This window comes from Helicoverpa armigera, chromosome 14 (genome assembly GCF_030705265.1).
Source record: "Helicoverpa armigera isolate CAAS_96S chromosome 14, ASM3070526v1, whole genome shotgun sequence".
Taxonomy (NCBI): Eukaryota; Metazoa; Arthropoda; class Insecta; order Lepidoptera; family Noctuidae; genus Helicoverpa; species Helicoverpa armigera.
In genome coordinates this window covers 12092257-12117180 of record NC_087133.1, presented here as the reverse complement: position 1 = coordinate 12117180, position 24924 = coordinate 12092257, and the positions used below count along the sequence as shown (strand labels likewise).

General features: G+C 36.7%; 1 protein-coding gene and 1 long non-coding RNA gene across 4 annotated transcripts in view; both read right to left on the bottom strand.

Moving 5' to 3' along the window:
• LOC110378404 (collagen alpha chain CG42342) overlaps window positions 1-24924 on the bottom strand; it is a 285873-nt gene that overhangs the window by 150713 nt on the left and 110236 nt on the right. The gene's annotated exons all lie outside the window — the stretch shown is intronic.
• Window positions 8296-9124, bottom strand: LOC135117787 (uncharacterized). The gene is made up of 2 exons (XR_010277167.1): window positions 8964-9124; window positions 8296-8866 (listed from the first exon to the last, which is right to left on the bottom strand). It is a non-coding gene; the product is annotated as an uncharacterized LOC135117787 (long non-coding RNA).

Below are 24924 nucleotides of genomic sequence, written 5' to 3'. Positions count from 1 at the left end.
GTCCGTGATTTCTTACGGTTACAATTCGGAAGTAACAGCATCTGTAAGTTTGATTTAGCTCGAGGCGAGATCATTGTTCAGGACCACGGGATTACAGATGCTCGTGCGGTATTCGGGAAGATTAATGCTTCCGAGAACACATTTGGTGGACGAACTTCCCCAACATTATTCTATCAACGCTTCATGGGCATGCCCTAAATTACTGCCATCAACGGGTCCTATGACAAATTACGAGGGACAAACTAATAAACATGAGAACATCTAAATAGCATCTGGTGTTAAAACCGGGACGTCTCAATAATTCAGCGGAGCCGGGGCCGCAGCCAGCGGGTAATGTTTGGGCAAATGTTTGCGTATGACCCATCCCGGCACATCTCGCCCCTCACACCACGCAAATTGTATGTGAATTGTGACTTCCTTGTTCAAACTAGCCGACTTTTATGTTTTTGGTGAACAATCTTAAAATATTATGTGATAGCAAGATATTGATCTCATCAGTGATTTTTGGGTTTACGTTTTGTTTAGTAAGTAGACTTTGTTACCGTAATACACGTTGCAATGAAAACTCTGGTATTAGGCGAAGCAGCAAATATAACGCTTAGGACTTAAGTTGTTTCAGCACGTACAGTTGTGCTAGACCTGGCATCGGGCGGCGCGGGCCGCGTACAGTAAATTGTAGGCTCAGCGCTCACTGCTCGTAATTTGTTGAATGTGCGTTCAGAATTGATGTTATTACATTGAACTTTAAATGTGTACGGTTTCGCGTTATTTGCTGGCTTTATGATAAACCTGAATTTAGTGACAGAAGCAGCAATAAACTAAGCTTATGGTATTGTCGCAGAAGAATTATCTTAATGCAGTTCCTTTTTGGGATTTCTTTTGTAACTGAAAATGAATGACAGACAAAGAATAATACTTATATACAAATTGAGTTTTGAAATACATTTTTTAGGGTTCCGTACCTCAAAAGGAAAAAACGGAACCCTTATAGGATCACTTTGTTGTCCGTCTGTCTGTCTGTCTGTCTGTCTGTCTGTCTGTCTGTCTGTCTGTCTGTCTGTCTGTCTGTCAAGACCCTTTATCTCAAGAACGCGTGGACATATCAAGCTGAAATTCACATGAAATACTCAGGTCTATTGTCTCTTTAAGCTGTGAAAATATCAAACTTCTAAGCCAAGCCAATCAAAAGATACAGCCGATTATGTCGATATTTTCAACAAATTTTCGACACTCGCAAAGGAATCAAAACCTACAGGATACTTCCCGTAAACTCAGAGTCTTGAAATTTGGCATGAAGCATTGTCATATAATGCAAATATAGGAAAAATTACGAAAATCTCATTTTTTTAGTTATATAATGTAAAAAAATATATTTTAATAAAATGAAACTTACTACCTTATTTCTCACAAACGAATAAAGGTATCAAATTGAAATTTATACCAAATACCTAGGTCTATTGTCCCTTTAGGCAGTGAAAAAATCAAACTTCTAAGTTAACGTGATCAAAAGATACAGTAGTTATACCGACACCTTAGACGAATTTCCGTCACACGCCAGGGAATCAAAACCTACAAGGTACTTCCCGTGAACTCAGAATCTTGAAATTCGGCAAGAAGCACCGTTATATAGTACAGATAAAGGAAAAATTGCGAAAATGATAAATTTGAAGTTACATAAAATATTAAAATATTATCAAATCAAATCAAATATTTTCCTCATTTCAATGGGGAATTTAAACGACCAAGTTTGACGGATTTGAGAAAACATTTCTTTGTAGTAAAAGAGTATACTCGCCGTTTATTTCCATTGTCATCAGGTCAGGATCTGATGATGGAAATCCTGAGAAATCGAGGGCAACTATCAGAAATTGTAGGCATGCATAGGATTAAAACTTGATTCTCAGATGTATGTCTGGTGATACTATCAAACAGTGAAGGTTTAGAGCTTACCTGATGATGGAGACGTGAGAAAGTCGAGAGAACTCCTCAACGGTATGTTTTAGTAACGTCGTGTTTGGGCTTATATTATTCGTATTGACGAGAACTTTTCACAAAAGTTAAAAATAAAAACTTTTTACAAAAAAAAAACAACTTCTAAAAACAACAAGAAAACTGTTTATATGCATCGGTCTAGATCTCGGTGGTTAAATAAATATAGATGCATTCTCTAGACACCGACTTCTAGACCGATGCACCTATCATCTTTTTAATTTCTTTCTTGCTTTTGTTTTCTTGTTGCTTTTTTATATGTTTGAAGTTGGATTTGTTTGTAAAATGCTACCAAATAAAATAAAGCCGACTTTATAAAACAAAGAAAAGGACAGAATTACACTTTTGTCAAGGCTCTAGAAACGTAAAGCCAGCAGCCCCGAATCCTACACTCTAGCAGTCGTTGTTACAATTCGACAGTTACAAGTCGTCAGGCAGTTTCGAAAAAAACCTGAAACTGGGGCTCGTTAGGTGATTAATCCCTCAAAATAAAAGAGCCCATTAGTACTGAATTCTCATCACCTAAAATAAAATAAGCTCCAACACAAGGTTACGTTATAAATTGTAAAGGAGTTCCCATAGCTATATCTGATCTTTACTATCGATCCCACAATGGCAGTCAAACTTATCTATGTGGAAAGTCTTCGCCAATACGAATAAAATAAGCCCCAACACGTGGTAGTTGCAACATACCGTTCAGGAGTTCCCTCGACTCTCTGTAGTCTCCATTATCAAATCAGCTAAAAACCTTCACTGTTTACCAGTACCTTCAAAAATACACTCACATGTCTGGTTTTGACTCGATGCGTGCCTACAATATTCAAGAGTTGCCCTCGATTTCTCAGGGTTTCCAGATCCTCATCAGATCCTGGTCATCCGAATTGACATCCTCCTTCTTTATGAAAAGTCTTTAACAATAAAAACTAGCATTGCAACCTGTACAATCCTCTGAAACTGCTTGTCTTTTATATTTTTCAAACGATCTTGGACATTCGTCTCCATGGAATTTGATAAAATATTTATATTCAAAGAAACGTCATACCATTCTCCACGATTTAAAACTACTTTGATTCATGTCCGCCAGTTTTTACAAAATGGGTCAAATATGCCCAATGACCTTAATTAGCTATTTTCAATCAGATTTCTGAATGATGACTACAAAATGTTGTATACAAATAACTACTATTTACTACCCTACCTACTATTTTAGTTATATTATAAAATAAAAAATATTAACTATTTTGGTCTCACAATAATCATAACTATGATTGTTCTAAACTAAACGGTTGGCGCGAGACTCACTTTTTATCTATACAGGATTTGTACGGAACCCTCGGTGCGCGAGTCCGACTCGCACTTGGCCGGTTTATTGGATTTACAGGTTTCTGCTTTTGGCATGAAAACCGTCTCAATTTCTACAAAACAAATAAAGTACCTATTTACAAATATTCGCTCAGAGTTTGAATTTTAAAATGAACTGTCTAAAGATACAGATTGGATGCTGGTCGCTGCGTGACCGAAATATTCCACAGTTTGCACGATAATAAATTATGTCTAGTTTCGGGATGAAATAAAAGATAATGGAAACGAAAGCGAAATACTAGATGTACATAGCTACCTACAAATCTTTCACGTTGGTCGGCTAAGAAGGTTATCATTACTTCGTAGTTTTAGGAGTCTTAATTTTCAACTTTCAAAACTATCTAATTTAGTTGCATTTTAGCTGTCTTTTTGTAACGATACAGGGTAAACACAATCACAACGCTTTTAATTCAAATAGCAACGAGTTATTTAGAGCAGAACTTATAAATAACAATGATTATGGGGACATGGATGTGAACACAGTAGGTACCTTTTATATGTACCGAACAACGCGGGATTAACGAGTTGTCCAGTCAGAACTCTGCACATACAATTCTACATACCTACGTACATATTACTTTTACACAGCTCTTTAAATGATGTCATATAGTTATTTGCTTTACTTTTATGATGATCTACATACCATAATACACTAGTACAGATAGTAACAACAATTCTAACCCAAACCAATCCAAAATTAATTATACTAAAGTCAAAACAATAGTGGAAAGCAAAAACTACTGAAGTAAGTTCCCCATTACCCTCGGCCATACATTAGACAGCGATGGCTTCGGCCGTCCCTCGTCAAACACGTGAAACAATAGCTCCGAACAAACAAGGAATTGAGACGTTTGTCTTGGAATCTACATTACAACAAACAGGCACCCCTACTTAATATCGTGGGATAGGTAGCGTCACGCAACTATCCCTTTCGGGTATCCAAATATTCCGATATCGGGATTTGCTTAGGGTCCGCGGGAAATGAACTCGTGGAGCGTGGCCCATTGGGATGTCGATGCAGATAATATTTATGTGTATTTAACGTGTCTGGTTATTTCAAGAAAGACTTCAAGAAAGTATCCTCATACTATTTAATCTTAATTCGCTTAGCCAATTTGTAAAAAGTTTCGTAAAAAAGCTATAACGCTATTTTCAAATGTATCTGATATTTACAAGCTGAAAGCATGAAAATCTACAAGCATCACGAATGTTAACATTTTTGTACCTCTACGGCCCACGTTGATATTGAAATATGTACATTGTTGACTGATTTCACAAACAAAGGATTATTTGTTAACATTTATGAAGTTTTCTTTGTTCAGCTGTAAAAACAAAAGATATCGCTACCAGACCTAGTAGGCGGATACATCCAAATTAATATTACCTATAACTCAATGTTTGAAGAGTTTAGCTGTTCTTTTATATCTTCAAAAATAGCTTATCATCTAGCGTTGGTCGTTTTGGTTTTGGTAGGAACTTAAAATAATTTAAGGTATTAGTACCGCAATATACTGTTTTGTGATGTCAGCACACTTGAAGTGCCAACACAGTTATTGCCAGACAGGTACTTTACGTTTCAACTTTACAGTTTATCAGGCCGGGCCAAGCCTCGGGGCGATCACCACAGATTAACATCAACCATTTCTGCATATTTTGTCTCCAACACAATTGTTACCCGGGAAGCGTGCTCTAAAACAGAACACTTCGTGTTTTGCAAGTGGCAAATTTATTGCAGGCCGGATCTTATCGCCAATCGTTTATCTATTCAATCTCGAATCATAAATCTGCATTGTATTGTAAATCTATTGGACTCTTGTCGCTGTTATAATGTTTTACATATTAATACACAAAAATCTCGAACTGGTTTGCAAATTGCAACAATACAATGAGCTCAGAACATAATCGGATAAAGACGATATAGATTTCTCAATTGTGTTTATCCTATTAGGTATGCAAAACATTTTAGAGATACTCGAGTCAAAAGCTATTCATTCAAATAGCTAAGAGAAACTTTTCAAGCTCCGAAGTAAAACATCGTGAGGGAAACTGTACATTTGAAATAACACAATACAGAGAGCTGAAAAGATAGCATCGCCGTACACTGAACATAAATTACGAAGGAACAAACGTCGGCGGCGCGGAGCCGATCCGCTCTCACTGATACTAAATTCGTTTTAATTCGAGCAATATTTGAACAAAGCTCATATCAAGAATTAATAACAATATAACGTAGTCAAATATGTACGTAGTTGGTAATGGAATGTACCGAACAGAACAATCTAATGGCGCGATCAGACGAGCGATCGTCGGCGACGATACGGCACGCAGTGCGACTGTTCCCAGCGCGTTGTTGACGCACCCGCCGCCGCCTGATCGCTGATAAATGTTACTCCTTGTTCCGTTCCGATTGTTAAAATTGTTATATAATTGTATCTCGAGAGATGTCTCGTTACAACTGGCACTTATTTATTGAGATTTATTTGAAGGTGAAGCATGACGGTTGACAGCGCTGTTTCCTTTGTCTGCGCGACAGCTGAAGAATGTTAACAACGCTAGATTATTATCCGCTCATTGTAAGCCTGATGGACACTTTATATATAGTTTTAAATTGAATTAACCCGGCTGTGTGGTTAGGATAACAGTGAGCACTACAGTCCCTTCAATATTTGATTTGTATAATATTATATTTGGCAAGGACGCCACTTTCAGAATAGACTCCATATGATATAACATTAAATATTTATTGAAAGCAGTACTTTTATTTACATCTGTAATTGGTACAGCAAATATGATTCTATTTTAATCAAATACTGATATAAATATTTCGTAGATAGTATTATTAGTAGCCTTTAGTTAGACGATAGTTATTTTGGGTCGGAATAAATTATGCCAATATATTGACTAATGCTATGTAAACGTAGGAACTTTACACAAACATAGACTGGATGCTGAAATAACATAACATTATACCTCCATACATATTTTAAGTTTAAGAAAATATAAACATGGCTTACAAAGCAGAATATAAATTGAAGACGCGAAGTTTCATTTTCAAACAGGACGATGCATTATGTATCCCAATAACCATAATATGTATGAAATGTATTACTTGGTTATTGTATTAAATATCAGTGGGTAGACACATACTGGCAATATTACATGGTACCTACGGGCACATGTAACAGCGGGTGTCCGCCATTATCTCGGGCGCACGTACGCGGTGCTCAATCAATCGCAAACCGCTATTGTCAATCAATTAACCGTGTGCCACTAAAAAGAGCTAATAAACCAGCTGCCAGATGAAAAGATTAACAAGCTTCCGATATCAATTGTAACCAAATTACGATCAGCCACCAATTGGGACTAACGAGACAATGGATCACAGTGTACATGTCTACAGTGAGTCAACTATGTGGTGATGTGGTCAATACAAAAATAATACAGCTATACAGCACCGTACATCTATTGTTACAGATTCGTAAAACACAAGCTAAAATCAAAATGAAGACAAAATAAACTTAATCTAAATAATAAACAGATTCACAGTCATTGCGACAATAAAGTTCGTATTAAAGCCAACTTACAAACAAAATATAGGAGGTGTTCTCGCGCAGCTTTGTCCTTATTTCATTTGTCAACTCAGTACAAGTGGAATCATCTACTTTGCATAAGTGAGTCGCTTATGCTCGTAAACTACGCGTCGCTGAGACTACTCGAACTTTGTAATACGACTAACTTTACGGATTGTACTCAGTCTGCTGTTCTTTGTCATGAAGCACTCATTTCAACCGCTAAAAAGACAATAATGAAAACTAACAATATTCATTACGCAACTAAATAATAAGTACAAATAATAAAAGATACCAACAGCAGCTAGAAGATGAATTTATTCCATTTTATATCATCAAACATTTCGAAGGCAAAACCAAGTAGTCTTACTGTATTCCACGATACTATAGCCCCATTATCTGGTATCGGAACAGCCGTAAATAAATTCATGTAGATAAGTCTTGTAACACCCGCATCCAATCGAGATGTCACACGATCGCGATTGTTATCAATCGATTGTTGAATATAATTCGAATACAATGGAATCGATTTTTGTGTTGTACCAAATCGAATGGCTCGTTCTCAGAATACATAATTGGTGTTAGTCGATTGACTGAATAGAAATTATGGTCAATTATTTTTTTATGAATTTTGGAGAATCTACTTTATAAAAAGTCGATTTATAGACGCTTGTCTTTTAAGGGTGAATTCTTGTAACATATTATTTGAAACATTTGTATCTAAATGATAGGGTATGCTAAGTTAATTAAGTTAACTATTACGTCCAGTTTAAGTTTTTTTTTTTGTAAGTTTTTTGTGTAGTGTGAGAGCAGTATAATTTACTTTTACCCCATTCGGTTCACACTATAGGTAGTTACGAAAATCATATTATTTTATAATATTTAATACAGCACGTTCATTTGTTTATACATAAAAATATTTCTGCGTTTCTCTTTTTTATTTTACAAAAGATTTTTTCTCATTTAGTTTTTTTTTTACTTCCAACCAATTTGTGGTAGGTATGTGTTCTTCGTTGTACATAATTCCATTCACTGAGCATGTTCTGCATAAACAGTGTTGATGCGACAAAAGTTGACCACATCCTTGTCATATCATGGAACAGCTACAAATAGGCATTAAGTATAACCTATGTACGGTATCTGAGAGCGTGTGGCCATAAAGCCCGCGTGATGGCAAATTGGCATGATTATTGCGGGCACATAAACAACGCCTCGTTAACCTTTAACTAGGGACGTGACAAATTGAGAACACTATAAGGGACATGTAGTCTCACAGGCTACTACTTTTAAAATTAAATTTTGTCATAAAATTGCATTATAATGATTTAAAATGCGTTGATATGTATTTGTTGGAATGTAATAAAACAAATATAAATTAATTCAATCAGTTTTTATAATCACTTTAAACACAAATGATAATTAACACTTACTTGTACTTTTCAGCCTTAATTGACTTGAGATCCTTATTTTAACATTTTAATAGACCTTACATAAATGATATGACATATGTAACTCTTTTTACTAAAAATTAAACAATACAAAGATAAAAAAAACATAAAAGCTACTTCTGAAAACAAAACATAAAAATTCTGACACACACTCTGTTTGGCATAAATCATTGGCAATTTTTACAAAATTCGATTTTCGTAATTCCGAAAGAGGCAAGGCATCATCAGAACTATCAGTGCTATCTCCTTCTCTAGTGATCTCGCTCCCCACATTGCTTGAAACCTTCTCCTCTAGATCTTCATCTTGGTCACTTTCACGTAACTGCAAAAATTCACGGTCGGAAACCAAAAACTCTTCAATATCACCTTCACTGTCTGATTGGTCTGAAGCTAGCAAGAGGGCATTGAGTTCCTCTTCATATCCACTAGTAATACTTTTCTTTTTGATGAAGTCGACGGCTGAAGTTCACGTTTCCTAGCGTTTTCTGCCATTTTACACTAAAAGCAAAAAAATTGTTCGAAAAAATATTTATTTGACAACTAGGGACATGTAGCCTAACAGGCTACAATCGAATTTCAAATTAAAATTACGAACCTGTTATTTATCTTACTCCACGTCTGCTCCCTTCTATGGTCTTTTTGGCACTAAAAGAAAAGCTACTGAGACGCCAGGTCGCGGCAAGCGGGGGGAAATCGTCAAATCTAAGAATTTACCGCATACACGACGCCTGTGAGACTACACGTCACTAGTTAAAGGTTAATGGAGTGTTATCCGCGGTTCGGCACTGCGCCGTTTGGCACCAGGCCGGCGACCTAACGTCAATGTGTACTGTAAGCCTGGTTAGGCCGCGTTCAGGGGACAAATAATGGCCAAAAGGCTTATAACACACTTAGATATTGATTATGATCTGTAGTATTATTTTTATCCTGTTAAAGAAACTGTCACTAGAGACGCAATGTATCTGCCCTTGGAAATAGACTTTTTCCATTTTGTTCAAAAAAACAAAAACGAAAATAAACATTTACAATCCATTTTTGGTCATATCATGTCTGTGAGCTCATAGTTAAGTCTATGAATAATACGTACTCCTGTACAAATAAAACCTGTGAAAGCACTCTATTAGCGAAACAAATGCGGTTTACTAAAGCACTGTAAGTCTTCTCCACGTTATAGAAAATATACAAAAGTACTCGTAGAGATTTTACATAACACTTGGCGAACAGACCCCCGGTGTGCCCTCTGCCTTACCGAAGCTTGGCTTTGCGTTTATTTACGCAGTAAACGTATGCTGGTTTATTGTCCACTAACGTTGTGGCCCCACTTTTTATCTGCGACGGTAGACCTGCCAGGGGTTATACGCGGTGGAAAAACTACTGAACCTCCAGCCAAACTGGCAATTTAGCTTTGTAGTTTTGCGAAGTATCTCGTAACATAGCTTACGGTATGTAAAAAAATAAAACATCTTGTATGTAAAATAAAACTTTCTTCCCCTCTTGCTCTTGTACTAGTTTTATATTGAGTCGGCACACCGTGCCTTCTACAATACTCTTCTACTTCTAGCCATATCGACCAAAATCCATCCAACGTATATTTGGACGTCCCCTTCCCATAAAAAACCTATGACTGTAAATTAAACTTTATGACCTAAATCTGGGTCGCAACCAATATTTCATATGAGCTGAACAATTTGTTCAGAGCCCTTCAGCCGAACAAATTGTTGAAAAACGTCCCGTCCTATCTAAGCCCTCAATCTCATTTCCTCGGTTCCGTGTACCGCTTTAGTTCAAAATGGCGTCTATTTCAAACAACCGATAGTACTACAAAGCCTGCTATTAACGTAATGCTCATATAAATAGTGTGATTTCCTACAAACCGTGTATCGTACGAGCGCTCCTTAAACTGGATCCTTCGGTGATGGGATCAATTTGTATAGCTTCCCTCGAAACCTCCGAACAACTGGCAATCGAACAAATTACGACCTTAATGGGAGCACTTAGAGCTAAATTTCGCTCATAAAGCGTGATGGCGGTGTGCAGTCACAATAAACCGGCGGATGGGGTTTGAAACGACCATTACAGTTTGATCCTTAATTCGTCTGGCGAGGCGCGGTCAGCTCGCCTCATGTGGGTGTCCCGCGCGCCCCGTGTCGCGAGCCACTAAATCGTCTAAGCTTCAGGGATAGTGCCGCAATAAAACATAATGTCTGATTTGAAAAACATGTACGCTAAAATTAAAGTTATTTTAGAGTTCTTTGAACAGAATGAATGCCGACTGATGTCTGAAAGGATTAATCAGCAATTTTTCTCAGGCGGATAAAACTAAACCATGTCATAAATCATTACATTTTCGGCTTTAGAAAGTATCTGTAGCTAAAATAGCACTGATAAATATGGGCGACAGTGACGCGGAAAATGGCTAAGCCTTTATTGGGGATATTTGTCGCATGTGTCCATCAGTCAGGCTTTGCGGGTTATTTCAGGTTGTATAATTTGTTCGCATGAGGTGCGCCGCCAAAGCTTCGTTAGCGATATGTGACCAGGCTAATGGAGCCCGGTAATAGCTGGCTTGGTAACTTTACCTGGCTTGTATACCTGGATGACACTGATAGCACCTATACGTTTGCGACCAGTGAATTGATAGTAAAAATAGTATTGTTTGTTTTTTGTTTAGGTAACACGTTGTCTATCTACGAAGTAAATAACTAAAGAGATTCCGAAAAAACACAGATCTATGTAATGTAGGTAACTTCTTTCCTCATAAAATAATTTTCTCAATACTTCTTGAATTTATAATGAAAGTTGACCTACACGGCTCTCTTGTTACGTTAAGTGGGTTATAAAAATGTCATCGGTAACAGGGAAATACGAGCACCAACAATTATGAAACATTACTCGATTAACCTTTCACGTTTGAGCCATTTAACATGATGGTACCTTTTTAATTAATAGAAATTTCTTTATTACAAATCCCAACAAGAGATTAAGGTACTTCATTTTTATTAAAAAAAATATACTGTTTTTATAGCTAGCTCTTAGTTATTTTTTGTGCAAATCATAGTGATAGGCAAGAATTATAAAGGTAACAGTGACTTATTAAGTTTTCTCTTCAAAATTGTAGTCAAATTATGCTGCCATTTATGTGTCTTTGAATTCATAATTATCTTAACTTAAACCATTCAAATCCAATAAACCATTAATTTACACAGAGACAGTAACGACACTCGATACTTAGACAAAGTTCTATTAGCGAAACGACTTTATCTTCCCCGTGACTTTTACAAATTAAGCTCATTAAGCGACCGGTCCCGCTTATCAACTTCCACTGCATTCAACAACTTATTTCCTAGTCCTCCCTGCTCCACAATAAAAACTTTTCATAAAAGAAAATAATTGAAAAGAAAGGAAAAGATTATGGCAAGTTTGCGAGCAACCTCTTTGCTACTGACACTTCTTTGTACAAAGGCAGACTTATAAATAGGTCTGTTGAGTTCTGTGGCAACGTACTCTATGCGAGACCTAAGGTGAACATTATTCCTGTTCAACTTAGTTCCTGAGAGAACGTGTTATAAATAAAACGAAGAAAAAATGGCTAGTAGCTTTCCTGGTAAAAAAAAATATTTTTTCAGCTGATCCTACGCTTTTCAGGTGAAATTATTTTTATTAAAATAATGTTACCAATACTGTGTGGAGCTGCGGGAGGGATAGAAGTTACTGGCATTTTTTTATAATGAATCGGTCAGACTGCTGCAGACTACATATCGACAATTCCATTTTATGTATGAAATAGGATGCCCACAAAACCTAATGCCTGTTTGACCAGTGTTAACTGTCTTTTTATTAAAATAAAAACATAAACATAAAATAATTGCATAATTACAATTATAGGAATATAATATGACATCTGCGAACATAACGCTAGCATAGCCCCGCTGTTACATAGCCAAGTTGTACAATTTGAAATTCTTGTCGAGGAGCGAGAATTTTAAGTAAAAGAGTTAGAAATGTGTGCGAACTCGAAACTGCTGTAAAATTATAGTTTTTACAAGTATGTGAACATTTTACGTGGTGGGAATATGTAGGATGGTCATAATGCCCGACTTTATTCCTGCTGCGAACTTTTACTCGTTTACAAATTCGCGGTTTTACTGGAATTATTTCAGCATTTCCGGAAAGTCGAATGGACAGTACATTGTACAAAATATAGATTTTCAATGAATATGTCGGTAGTTGTTTGTCATTAAAGTGCAGAATATTGACGTAGATCCTTCTATAAATCATTTCTGTGCATAAATCTGGATAAATTAGGTATGTAATGTATTGGATCACAAAAAAATTTTGTGATTATGTATGATTTTCTACACAACTTTTTTTACACAAGGCCACACGCAAATTACTTAAGCAATTCAGTTTATACATATTCAGTTTTTACAAGGCTTGTAAATGTTTTTTTCACAATAGTATTGTTATTTATTCAGAATATCGGACATTCAGTCACGGCCCTCAGCCATAAAGCAAGGTTTATTACGCCGCGCTAGTCTGTGGCGTTTTTATGTCTTTACTGTGATTACCATAAATTGTTTAACATTCATAGGTGATGGAACCGTTATACATTAACACTAGTGAACACACCAGGATTTGCTTCAAAAAGGTTTTTTTTTTCAAATAGTTATGTAAGCTGCAGTACTAGGTAAATTGATTTCTCCTGAAACAATAATGAATTAATGAGAGCAGCTTATCCAAAACTATAGCTATCGATAATGAGGTTCCTGGTACTTTGGATAAGCCAACTTCCATTGGATAGCTACCTAGAATCGGTTAATTAATTGTGATTGTTAATAATAGTGACTGTGTTTTAAAACTAGTAAGGAAATATTTTAAAGTTATCAATTTTACTATCAAGACGAACAATCCTACACAGAGACTCAACATAGTTGGAAAAAACTAATAAAAAATCCGACGCATAACATTTAGTGCCTCATTACAAGGTGTCTGTAAATTTAACCGCTTCATTATATTTTATCTAACTGTAAAACACAGTTGTAACTATTTTTTAATTCCGAGTTTTGGCCGATAATGTCGCCATAACTGCCGAGTGATGCCGAGCCCGCTAACCGACAGATGTGACGTCACCGGCGCCCGCGCAGCCGTATATCGCTTATTAAATATCAAAAAGCTTATTTATGACGTAATTATGATTTTCTTTAACGGAATATTAATGTCTGGATTGTATTAGTGTTACTGGGAAGCTGTTATTTAATGAGACTTCGGAGTGTTATGAGGTTTCTAATAGCGGGAATGTTTGTCGGGATGTTACACGCTTCCTAGTCACCTATTGTGATTTAGTAACTGTGAGATTGTAAAGAAATTTAGTTGATGTCAAATGAACTTTTTTATTTGATTTTGTACTGTATGTGATGTATGAATGATACTATGAGTATTGCTATGAGAACTTTGAAAAATCCAGTGTAGATACTTAATGAGTAGTACACACCCACATGGATATGCTTGCTGCGGTAATGCTAATCGTAAATGAAATTCCAAGTGTAACGTTTCAATAACTGAAGGCAATAATTCACTTACAACTAGTAAATCAAGTTCTTACAGTAATCCGACCGAAGCCCGCCTTAGCTTACTAATTGATAATTTCCACAATATAACATTACCATAATAAAGACATAATCCTCTGATTTATTGCCACGGAGCGTTCAAACGTTTTCTCTCGCACCACTAATTAATATTACGGTAATTGTAATTTATGTACTACATATTTATGTTTAGCTTTATTGATATTTAGTAACGTATGAAAACGATCAAATAATTCTTGTACTTTGGGTTTATATTTGACTTATTATGATTATTATAGTAAGATTGATGAAAATTACCGGCTAGAGGTCCATTAACATTTAAAATAATAATTATAGAGGTTGAATTATTACAAGACTCGAATCCGCTTTTCAGGTTAGTTTCCAAACGTTACTATTAACCATTCACATAGCTAACAAAGGGAACACAGCTCTCGGATTTATGAATATGCTCAACAGTGTTGCACCATAAAGCTTCGTAAGGAAATTGATGGAGTCGCGAGTGTTCAGCTTGCGGTTTCCTTTCATCGAAACTTGAACACTTAAAGCCTTAAGCACGGAGTAGTGATACATAATAGACACACGGGTGTGAAGCCATCCATTGTGAGGACCCTTGGCTTCCATGGGTGTTGGCAGAAGTGTATTAATCATCGCGCAGGCGGATACAACGCTGAGTTTTTATTACCTCTCCATGGCTCTGGGGATCAATGCTGATGCCGCTCTACAGTTGGGAAGCAGAAGGTTTATATTGTTTTAAATGTAGATTGAACGGGATATTGGCATATTGTTTTCAAAAATAAGTCTACATACCTAATTATGATCGCTCTTTTTGTTGAAAACGCAAATTCAAATAACAGTGATAAATCTGATCGATTGCACATAATTCCAGTAACCGGTCTGTAAGATGGCATGCAAATATGATTACAAATATGTTGGTAGGTAAGTGCACACCCACAGGCTCACACATTCAGCTGGCACTCGTAATTTAGTGGTTACCAGTAGTAACAGGTAACACTTACTCAGATTTGCATGCTTGCATAATGCCGCCGCAATTACCGTGGGTGCCGCTCCGAGCTGCGTTCATTTGTGAGGCGAGAGCTCACAGAAAGATTCACGTACCTGAAACAAAAACAAAAATACAGGTTACCCTAATGGATACGTCGGTGACGAACTTCCAAAAGTATGCTTTAAGTATTTGACTACGAAATTTTTTTGACTAGGGTATTCAATATAAGCTTTCAAAAAAGTGTGGGTTTAAAATCATCCAGTCAAAAATTCTTGGCTAGGCTACAAAGCGAATATGTCTGTAAGGGTTAGTCTGACTTGTATTTCTGTAGTTTCCCTCCCCAGTGGTGACTGTAAGGGGTGTTATTCGGTCGAGTGGAGATAGCCGGCGGCGCGGGATGATTTACTGACGAGCGTGACGTGTGATGAAACGCTCCGAGATCATCGCGAGCCCACAGCGGTAAAAAATAGCCGAGATAACGCCTCAAAGGAAACTCTATGAATGTACTGCTGGTGATTTATAGTTCTGCTGCTGTATGGAAATTGTACTTCATTCATTGCAATTCCCAGTAAATAACTTAATACATCCGATATTTTTTATTAAGGGGTTACAGGAGACCCTAAGGACTATACATGTCTCCGGGGTCATTTACGAATAGACCTCAATTTCAAAGTTATGCCCGAGGGATGGCGTCAGGCTGGCTTCGTTTAACATGGCTCTTATCGCATCTAGTAGCATAGTATGTATATTATTCAAGGTATGTTTGTTTGTCAATTCTCAAGGTGAGCCGCGAGTCTCAATATGTAGCCACAATTCCCGCAAATGACGGATGCTCAGGGAAATCGTGCGTAATATGTCGGGCGCGACCGCAAGTCGTGATCGCGAGCGTTGCGCACGTACGAGCGGAGTGCGCCGCAATCCGACTTCACTCAATTATTAACACCGAGCTGCTACAGCGTGTTTGTATGGACTTGCGGTAATACGTTTATTACTGAACCCATAATAACATCGGATTTTGGATTTGTGAGTGATTTACTTGTGGTTGCTTTATGAATGAATTCCATAACGTTCTTGATTGTTAGATTTTGCTGCTTACAAATTTATGTTTTATTACTATAATTCCTTTTTCAACATTGTATCAATGCGTAAGAGCATAAGCGACCATGCTAAATAAACTGCAGTGTCTCCATACGACCCTCCAATTAATAGCAATATGGCAGCGTAATTCCCTCTCCTAATAACTACGCTGGCTTAAACCCATGCTGCTGCAGATAATCTAAATGAAACATATAAACCAGATTTTCCGTTACACTACCCGGTCATATATCAGGCAGTATGAGTTGAGTCGATAAGAGAATCCTCAAGGGATGAGAGGGATATAAATCGCCCTCCCTCGCCCTCCCATAACCCCTCCGGCACTGTTGACCGCATAGCAGTTTTTGCGAGAAATCAGCGAAAAAGCCTAATGTACATTTTTTGTCCAATCGTCGGCAAGAAATACGGATAATTAGCGGTGAACTTAGAAACTTGCCGTCTGCGGGTAATTAATGATACCGCTTGTAAAGGAAATTCTGGAAATAGTCCGCACGGGGTGCTAAATACTAATTACTAGTTTAGGTTCTGCGTTCTGATTCAGGAGAACTAGCTACATGTCTAACAATTACAAAAAGAAGTCTAAGGCTTTTACTTTAAGCTACGTCTTTAAGAGGGAGATAATGCAATTTATCTTAAGACCCGAGAAAATTAAAAATAATATATTCTTTTAACCCGTATCAAAGGAGCACTTTGAATACGAGCTCATAACTATGTTCAGTTAATCTCCATAAAAAGTGTTGGAGTTCATTACACTGCATTAGACAATGCGCGTACAAGACGAACAAGAAGAAGTTAAATGAAAGCAACGGGTAACGAGATAAGACCGGCCATTGTAGACGCTCGCCGCTGCAGGCTAGCTCCGACGAACTTGTACAATGTGTGCGGTTCTACTGTATTTAGTGTATCACAGTTGGTTATGACTTCAGCTATAGTTGCCGATGCGTTCTTAGTATTCCTGAGCTGAAGGGAACAAAGGTATAAGACGTTACGTGTTTTTCCCAGTCGTCTAGCGAAATTAGGGTCGCATACACAAAGGAGATTACTTATACAACGTTTGTATTCATGCTGATATCTTAAAGTTGGCAAGCTTTTGAAAAGCCATTGGATAAGAAAGGAAGTTTTTCTTTTCTAATCAACATCCGCACTACTTAGCTTAAAATAATTAAGGTGGGTCGATGAAACAGCAGTATTCATAAATATTCACTGTTTTCCACGGGACTGCGTTCGCAAACGGTGTGCTAAGAGTTTTCGCTTAAGCCAAATTGCGCGGCCTACGACATGCCTCCATTTGCAAATTAGACATTTGCAAGGTTCCTAAAGTCACGCAAGCCAACATCAACCTTGAGCTTTCAGAAATAAGACATAAAATAGAAATTGGTATCGATGAAAAGTTTTTGGCGTGCTCGCAAATGATATTAACGGACACTTAAGTTTTTTTATTTGAAGGCTGAAAGAGTTATGAGTTTAAGTAATTAAATTACCGGCACGAAGACATTTTCAGACAGTCTGCGATCGTTGGTAATGCACTAAATCGAGAGATTTACGAGCTGTGAATATATCATTACTAGAAAGTAGGTGCTGCACAAAATGAAAATAAGTAGAAGATAAAAATGTTTTGCGTTAGTATCAAATAAAAAAGAAAACCATGTACAATTAAAATACGACAGGAAAATCGAAATAAAATTTCATGTTGGCCGGTTCCGCAAGCATTTACTAGTTGAATACAAGAATAATAATCATAAACATAATTTCTCGACTTGCACCGTAAGATTCTATAAAGCACAATCGAGATAAGAAATAAGTAAAAATTAAAAACACTAACGGTAGCCGGGATCCTATCAACGTTTAATTTTTATACTTCAAAGTATCCCCATAGACGAGAGTGTTAGTGAAAGAAAGTCAGTGAAGACGTCTCAGTTTAAACTGAGGGCAAATATTTATTTAGCCAATGCAAATGCTGGGACGCTGCAGCCGGCACTAGCAGGCAATAAATTCTAAAGACAAGATTAAACTTGTCATGGGACCCCATTTACTTAACGCAAATTTATGCAAATACCGACTCGTCTTGTTGAGACCTCTGCAAATCGCTGAGATGTTTTTGTTTCGGGCGATAAGGGTTCTTGAATAGTTCGGTAAATAGTTGATAAATTGTGCCATCGATCAGTGTAGAGGCTGGCTTTGTCTGTGCGTCTGTCGCCTCGCTCACATATTGTGCGTTTGTGCGTCGCTCATAAGAACACCTCCATGTGCTGATATACTGGCTTTGATATCAAAGGAAATACGGTTAAGGTTCAGTAAACAAAGCTTACGATGTATGGAGGCGTCTGTTTATATTATTCGTAACGAGTTCTTGATGGTGTGTATTCAAATGAAGAAATAAATTATACTTGAGAATAGCTTTAGTTGTTTGGCTCTGGGAATTGCACAGCCTCTATACACTACATTTACGCATTTATTTATAATTAGATTTTGTTTATCTTGGCAATATATTATTTCGCTTAAAGCTATCTCATTTCTTTAGTTAAACTGTATTGTATTCACAATATCAGGAGGCAGCACTTGTGAACACATTGGAAAGCTTCAGCAGTTATCTCTGCGCAACCCTCCAGACATGCAGCAAGAAAACGAAACGGAATTTAAACAGAAAATAAGAAAATAATTCCCGCGCAGCGTCTGGGATCGCCGTTTACGTAAAAACATAAAATGTCCGCGTCTGGATTATTAGCACGAAACATTTGTTTGTAATGAACATTACTTCTTGTAACCGGCGAGAAGCTTTATTTCGCATTTGTCTTATCACTGTTCCCTTACATCCTTGTTTTTCTTACATTGTCTCTGATAGATTTATGGCTCTCCGCAAAGATTAAAACGTTTCCTTCTCCAATGTAAGTCTTCGATAAAAATACGTTTTTTACGAGAGTGCCGCTAGTATTTGAACTAATTCATCAATGTAACGATTAAACACCTCCCCGTGTACATTGAGATCTATTTCATTAATCACGTCAATGTGGGTACTTAGCGGTTGTTCATTTGTCAAAGTAAATGAATCCTTAATACTTTCTCCTCAGAGCTCATTATCATTTGCTGGTGAGTACTCATGTAGTACAGAATGCGGTGTTTAGCGGGATCAAGTTGATTGATTGGCATTGGTCAGGTCAGAGATCATTGCGCCTCCACTAATTCGTTTGTGTCGATTATTATGATGGATGGTTGTGTTCAATACTTTTGTTGTCATTCTGAAGAGTTTTAGAATAATAAATAGAGTTTACTTTTGTTTACCGACACCAATCATTGAAAGACATTAGCGTGGTCGGCATTAATGATCCTCTTGTCATGTCGGCTTGTCAAAGGAAGAGTCGGCATTGTGTTTACTCAAACCAAACAAATGATAAGTAAAGTTTAAATTATCCGAAACTTATTGGCAAACTTCGGTTTAATGGAATTTACTGTAAGTAGGAAGTCTTTAAATTCCACTGACCGCTAAGTTAGGAACACTAAACACGACCAAGTTATAAGCGAACTCGTGCTTCTCATTGTTGTTGCGGAGATGCCTGATAATGCGTAATTAACATATTTGAGGGAATAATTAATGAAGTAACGGTTGAAATTGTTTGTAAATAACATAGAGGAAGCATTTAAGTACCTCTTATTGGAAATACTTCGTTGCCAAAGAGACAAAAGTAAAATTTCAGAGGACATGGAAATTCTTCTGAAGACACTCTAGTGCGACTGTATTTGTCTGTAGCGAGACTGAGATAGTCAAAACAAAAGTGTATGTGGAAGCTCATGGGTTGCGCCAGCGGCAGTCTGTACAATCTCAATTGTATCCTAGCTTAACCCGCGATCTCTAAACTGAAAACTAACAATGTCGAGCTCCGCCAAACTTCGAGCTGCCGTATCTCTGAAAATGTGAAAACTTCACTAAACTAGCGATTTATTTTTCGACTGACGATTGTTTTAGCGTTTCTTGAGAAGAACTGCTTAAGCGTATTTTGATACTACGTTCAATATTTTAAAAGTTTTAGTTTTGTGTATGGCACAGTGAAGTCATGGTGTAACTACTTGAAATATTGTGTTAAGAACTTGAGGCATATTTATTATACTTTCAAGCATGGTGTTATAACGGATTGTGTTATTCATTTTTATTTACACCGTTTTTATTTACGAGGCTGAATAATATTGTAGGCTTAAAATCCCACACCGGTATCAAGTCGTCCAAAATAAACAGTAATATTGTACATTTTAAGGATATTAATAGTCGTTGCTGGAAGTGTCACAGCGTGGTAAAGGTCGGGTCGAGATCGTGGGCGCGCCGTGTGAAATGTGCGAGTGGTGCGCTCTCCCGGCTCAATCAGCTGCTAAGTGGCTAACGAAATAAACTGTCACTTCCACATTCGTTCACGTGCGTGATGTCGTAGGGCTGCTGCTGTTGCAACATATACTACTCATCTATTCGACTGTTGATCTAACCGCTTCGCAAAACTGTAGAAAAAATTTTACTTCCCAAGTTATCTCAAAAGAAGTTCTAGAGGCACTATACTAGCGATATAAGATCATATGCATTGTTAGATTTCCATTTAAATAATGGTCATTAAATCATACTTTGAATTCGCAATTGTTTACACAATCTTTGTTCGGATCCCGAGCCCCGACTGAACCCGAACGCAGAACCTCGGAGGCAAGCCAAACATTGCATTTCATTACGACTGCAAACAGTCAAGTTTACTCAGTCAAAAATATGAATGTTTGTAATGAATGCGACCCTTGGGTTTGCATTTAACTTTATCTCTGATTAGTCTAAGATAGATTTAATGGGTTCTCCAACCTTCGTATTAGATAGATTTTTAATCCCTCCCTCAAATGTGAAGATCTATGTATAAAATCTCCGACTTCTTCCATTTTGGATTAAGATAGCAAATGCAAATTGCAACTGCAGAACTTTGCACAGACAGATTTGTTCAGTAGATGAACTTGTTATAATATTTGAAGATAGCTGGAATCATTACATTTCCATTGTAATGTAATGTAATATTGCTTTGTTCTTCTGAAGTAACAGATTAGCAGTTATTTCTTAAGGATTAATATTGTTAATTTACTAAACAAGTAACATAGTAGGTAAGCAGTAAACATGTTAATTTAATAAAGAAAGATATTCTATCTTCTACCTCAAGAAACAATTCGAAGACAATGATGTGCAGTTTCCTTATACCCGAGGAATGAGTAACATAATACACGAACAATACTAGAGATAAAACAAATTGACGTTTCCATATTAATTCTGTTCCGTTAGGTGAAGCAAGTTGTGTGGAATCGCAAGTGCTTGATTACATCTCCATGGTTTTCCTTATGTCCCGGGGTACTTTGTGGGAATTACTTCCAATCTATGTAGACGTAGCTGCGGTGTTTGTTTAGGGGATAGATTAAATGCTTAAAGAAGGTAAATAAAGTAAGTAATTAGGTACATATTAATTAGATTAATAACTATTCATCATCACAATTTCAGCTACAGGACGTCCACTATTGAATATAGGCCTATAACCCATTGATTTCCAAAACGATCATTATTCAAGTTACTAAAAAATCACAAGAGAAAAGAGCACTTGTTTCGTGTTTTTCATACATCTGAATACAATCTCAATTCTGTTTTGGTGTGTACTTCCATTTATATCGCTAAGGATGGTTTGTAGTACCGTCGGGCGTCGATAAGATCGTCGCGTCCCCGGCCCGCGGCACCGGAGCGCCGCCGGCACGCGCCGGGGACAGCACGGAGACGGCACGACCCCCACGCGTTACAAACGAATTAATATTATTTTAATGCCACTTCCTCCTCTCTCATAATTTATTCTTATCTCCAGTTTTTTTGAGATTTCATTCTTTAAAGAAACTGCAAATATTTTTATGAATTTTTAACTGTAAGTATTCTGTAGGAATATTGTGGACATATAAGTAGCGTTTACATGCCAGTTTATTGAAATATGAACTTCACTCTTAAATAATATTGAAAAGGGATTATAATATCACACAAAAAATATGTTTTTTAGGGTTCCGTACCTCAAAAGGAAAAAACGGAACCCTTATAGGATCACTTTGTTGTCCGTCTGTCTGTCTGTCTGTCTGTCTGTCAAGACCCTTTATCTCAAGAACGCGTGGACGTATCAAGCGAAATTCACATGAAATACTCAGGTCTATTGTCCCTTTAAGCTGTGAAAATATCAAACTTCTAAGCCAAGCCAATCAAAAGATACAGCCAATTATGTCGATATTTTCAACAAATTTTGGGCACTCGCAAAGGAATCAAAACCTACAGGATATTTCCCGTAAACTCAGAGTCTTGAAAGGACAATGCCGGATTTTGTATGGACCCTGTCCCCACCCACCAACAGACTTGAAACTAGTGTCATCGGAAGCGCATCCTTCGATAGATCATGATTATCAAAACGATTTACTCCAAATGTATGGGGTTTTGGAAATACACGACATTTTAGTATCCTTAATAATCAATTAACTTCAAGTTTGTTAACCAATTACTCGGAGTTGCGTGGACCGATTTTGATGACTTTTTTTTGAATGCAAAGATAATAGAATGTCGGATATTTCCAAAACCCCATACATTTGGATTAAATTGTTATGATAATTATGATCTATCAAAGGAGGCGCTTCCGATGACACTAGTTTCAAGTCTGTTGGTGGTGGTGAAGGTGTCCTTAAGACATCCTACATTGCCTTTTCATACCGATTATTTTAACCGATGATAACTCAAAAACTGCTTAAAAGATCTTGATGAAAATTAAATTAGACTAACTTTGAGATAGATTCTGTAAAATAAAAACATCAAAATCGGTCCACCCAACTCCGAGTAATTGGTTAACATACTTGAAGTTAATTGATTATTAAGGATACTAAATTGTCCTATAGTTCCTAAACCCCATACTTTTGGAATATGTCTCCATAATAAGAAATGATCTATTAAATGAGGCGCATCCAATGACACTACTTTCAAGTCTGTTGGTGGGTGGGGACGTTTTTAGGCATTGTCCTTTGGCATGAAGCATTGTCATATAATGCAAATATAGGAAAAATTTAGTTATATAATATAAAAAAAATATTTTAATAAAATGAAACTTACTACCTTATTTCTCACGAACGAATAAAGATATCAAATTGAAATTTATACCAAATACCTAGGTCTATTGTCCCTTTAGGCAGTGAAAAAATCAAACTTCTAAGTTAACGCGATCAAAAGATACAGCAGTTATACCGACACCTTAGACGAATTTCCGTCACACGCTAGGGAATCAAAACCTACAAGGTACTTCCCCTGAACTCAGAATCTTGAAATTCGCCACGAAGCAGCGTTATATAGTACAGATAAAGGAAAAATTGCGAAAATGATAAATTTGAAGTTACATAAAATATTAAAATATTATTTTTGCTTACACGACATAAAATATTTTTTTAATAATTATAAACTTAGTGCCTACCCTTTTTTACATGAACGCGTATAGATATTAAAGTTGAAATTCATATCAAACACTTCTTAAATATAATTGCCTCTAAACTGTGAAAAATTTTAAATCATTCAAAGGTCATTGGGCACCTTAGTATGGTAACCATACCCACGGCGGATACGAACGAAATATAGCACAGTATAATGATAAAGGCTCTGATTTACTATGGCATTAGTCGCATCTATGTGAACCATGGGATTCTAGAGAAAATCAGGTGTAAACATCAAATATTTTCCTCATTTCAATGGGGAATTTAAACGACCAAGTTTGACGGATTTGAGAAATCATTTCTTTGTAGTGAAAGAGTATACTCGCCGTTTATTTCCATTGTCATCAGGTCAGGATCTGATGATGGAAATCCTGAGAAATCGAGGGCAACTATCAAAAATTGTAGGCATGCATAGGATTAAAACTTGATTCTCAGATGTATGTCTGGTGATACTTTCAAACAGTGAAAGTTTAGAGCTTACCTGATGATGGAGACGTGAGAAAGTCGAGAGAACTCTATGTATGTTTAAAAAAATAAAAGATCCCATTAGTAGTGAATTCTCATCACCTAAAATAAAATAAGCTCCAACACAAGGTTACGTTATAAATTGTAAAGGAGTTCCCATACTATATCTGATCTTTGCTATCGATCCCACAATGACAGTTAAACCTATCTATGTGGAAAGTCTTCGCCAATACGAATAAAATAAGCCCAAACACGTGGTAGTTGCTACATACCGTTCAGAAGTTCCCTCGACTCTCTGTAGTCTCCATAATCAAATCAGCTCCAAACCTTCACTGTTTACAAGTACCCTCAAAAATACACTCAAATGTCTGGTTTTGACTCGATGCGTGACTACAATATCACAGTATCAAGAGTTGCCCTCGATTTCTCAGGGTTTCCAGATCCTCATCAGAACCTGGTCATCCGAATTGGCATCTTCCTTCTTTATGAAAAGTCTTTAACAATAAAAACTAGCGTTGCAACCTGTACAATCCTCTGAAACTGCTTGTCTTTTATATTTTTCAAACGATCCTGGACATTCGTCTCCATGGAATTTTAATAAAATATTTATATTCAAAGAAACGTCATACCATTCTCCACGATTTAAAACTACTTTGATTTATGTCCGCCACTTTTTACAAAGCGGGTCAGATATGCCCAATGACCTTTAAGACATAATTAGTTATTTTCAATCAGATTTCTGAATGATGACATTAAAATGTTGTATATAAATAACTTTAATGAAATAACTTTTACAAGGTACTGGCCCACTATTTTAGTTATATTATAAAATAAAAAACGTTAGCTATTTTGACTCTCACGAAATTACCATACTTAACTATGATTGTTCTAAACTGAACGGTTGGCGCGAG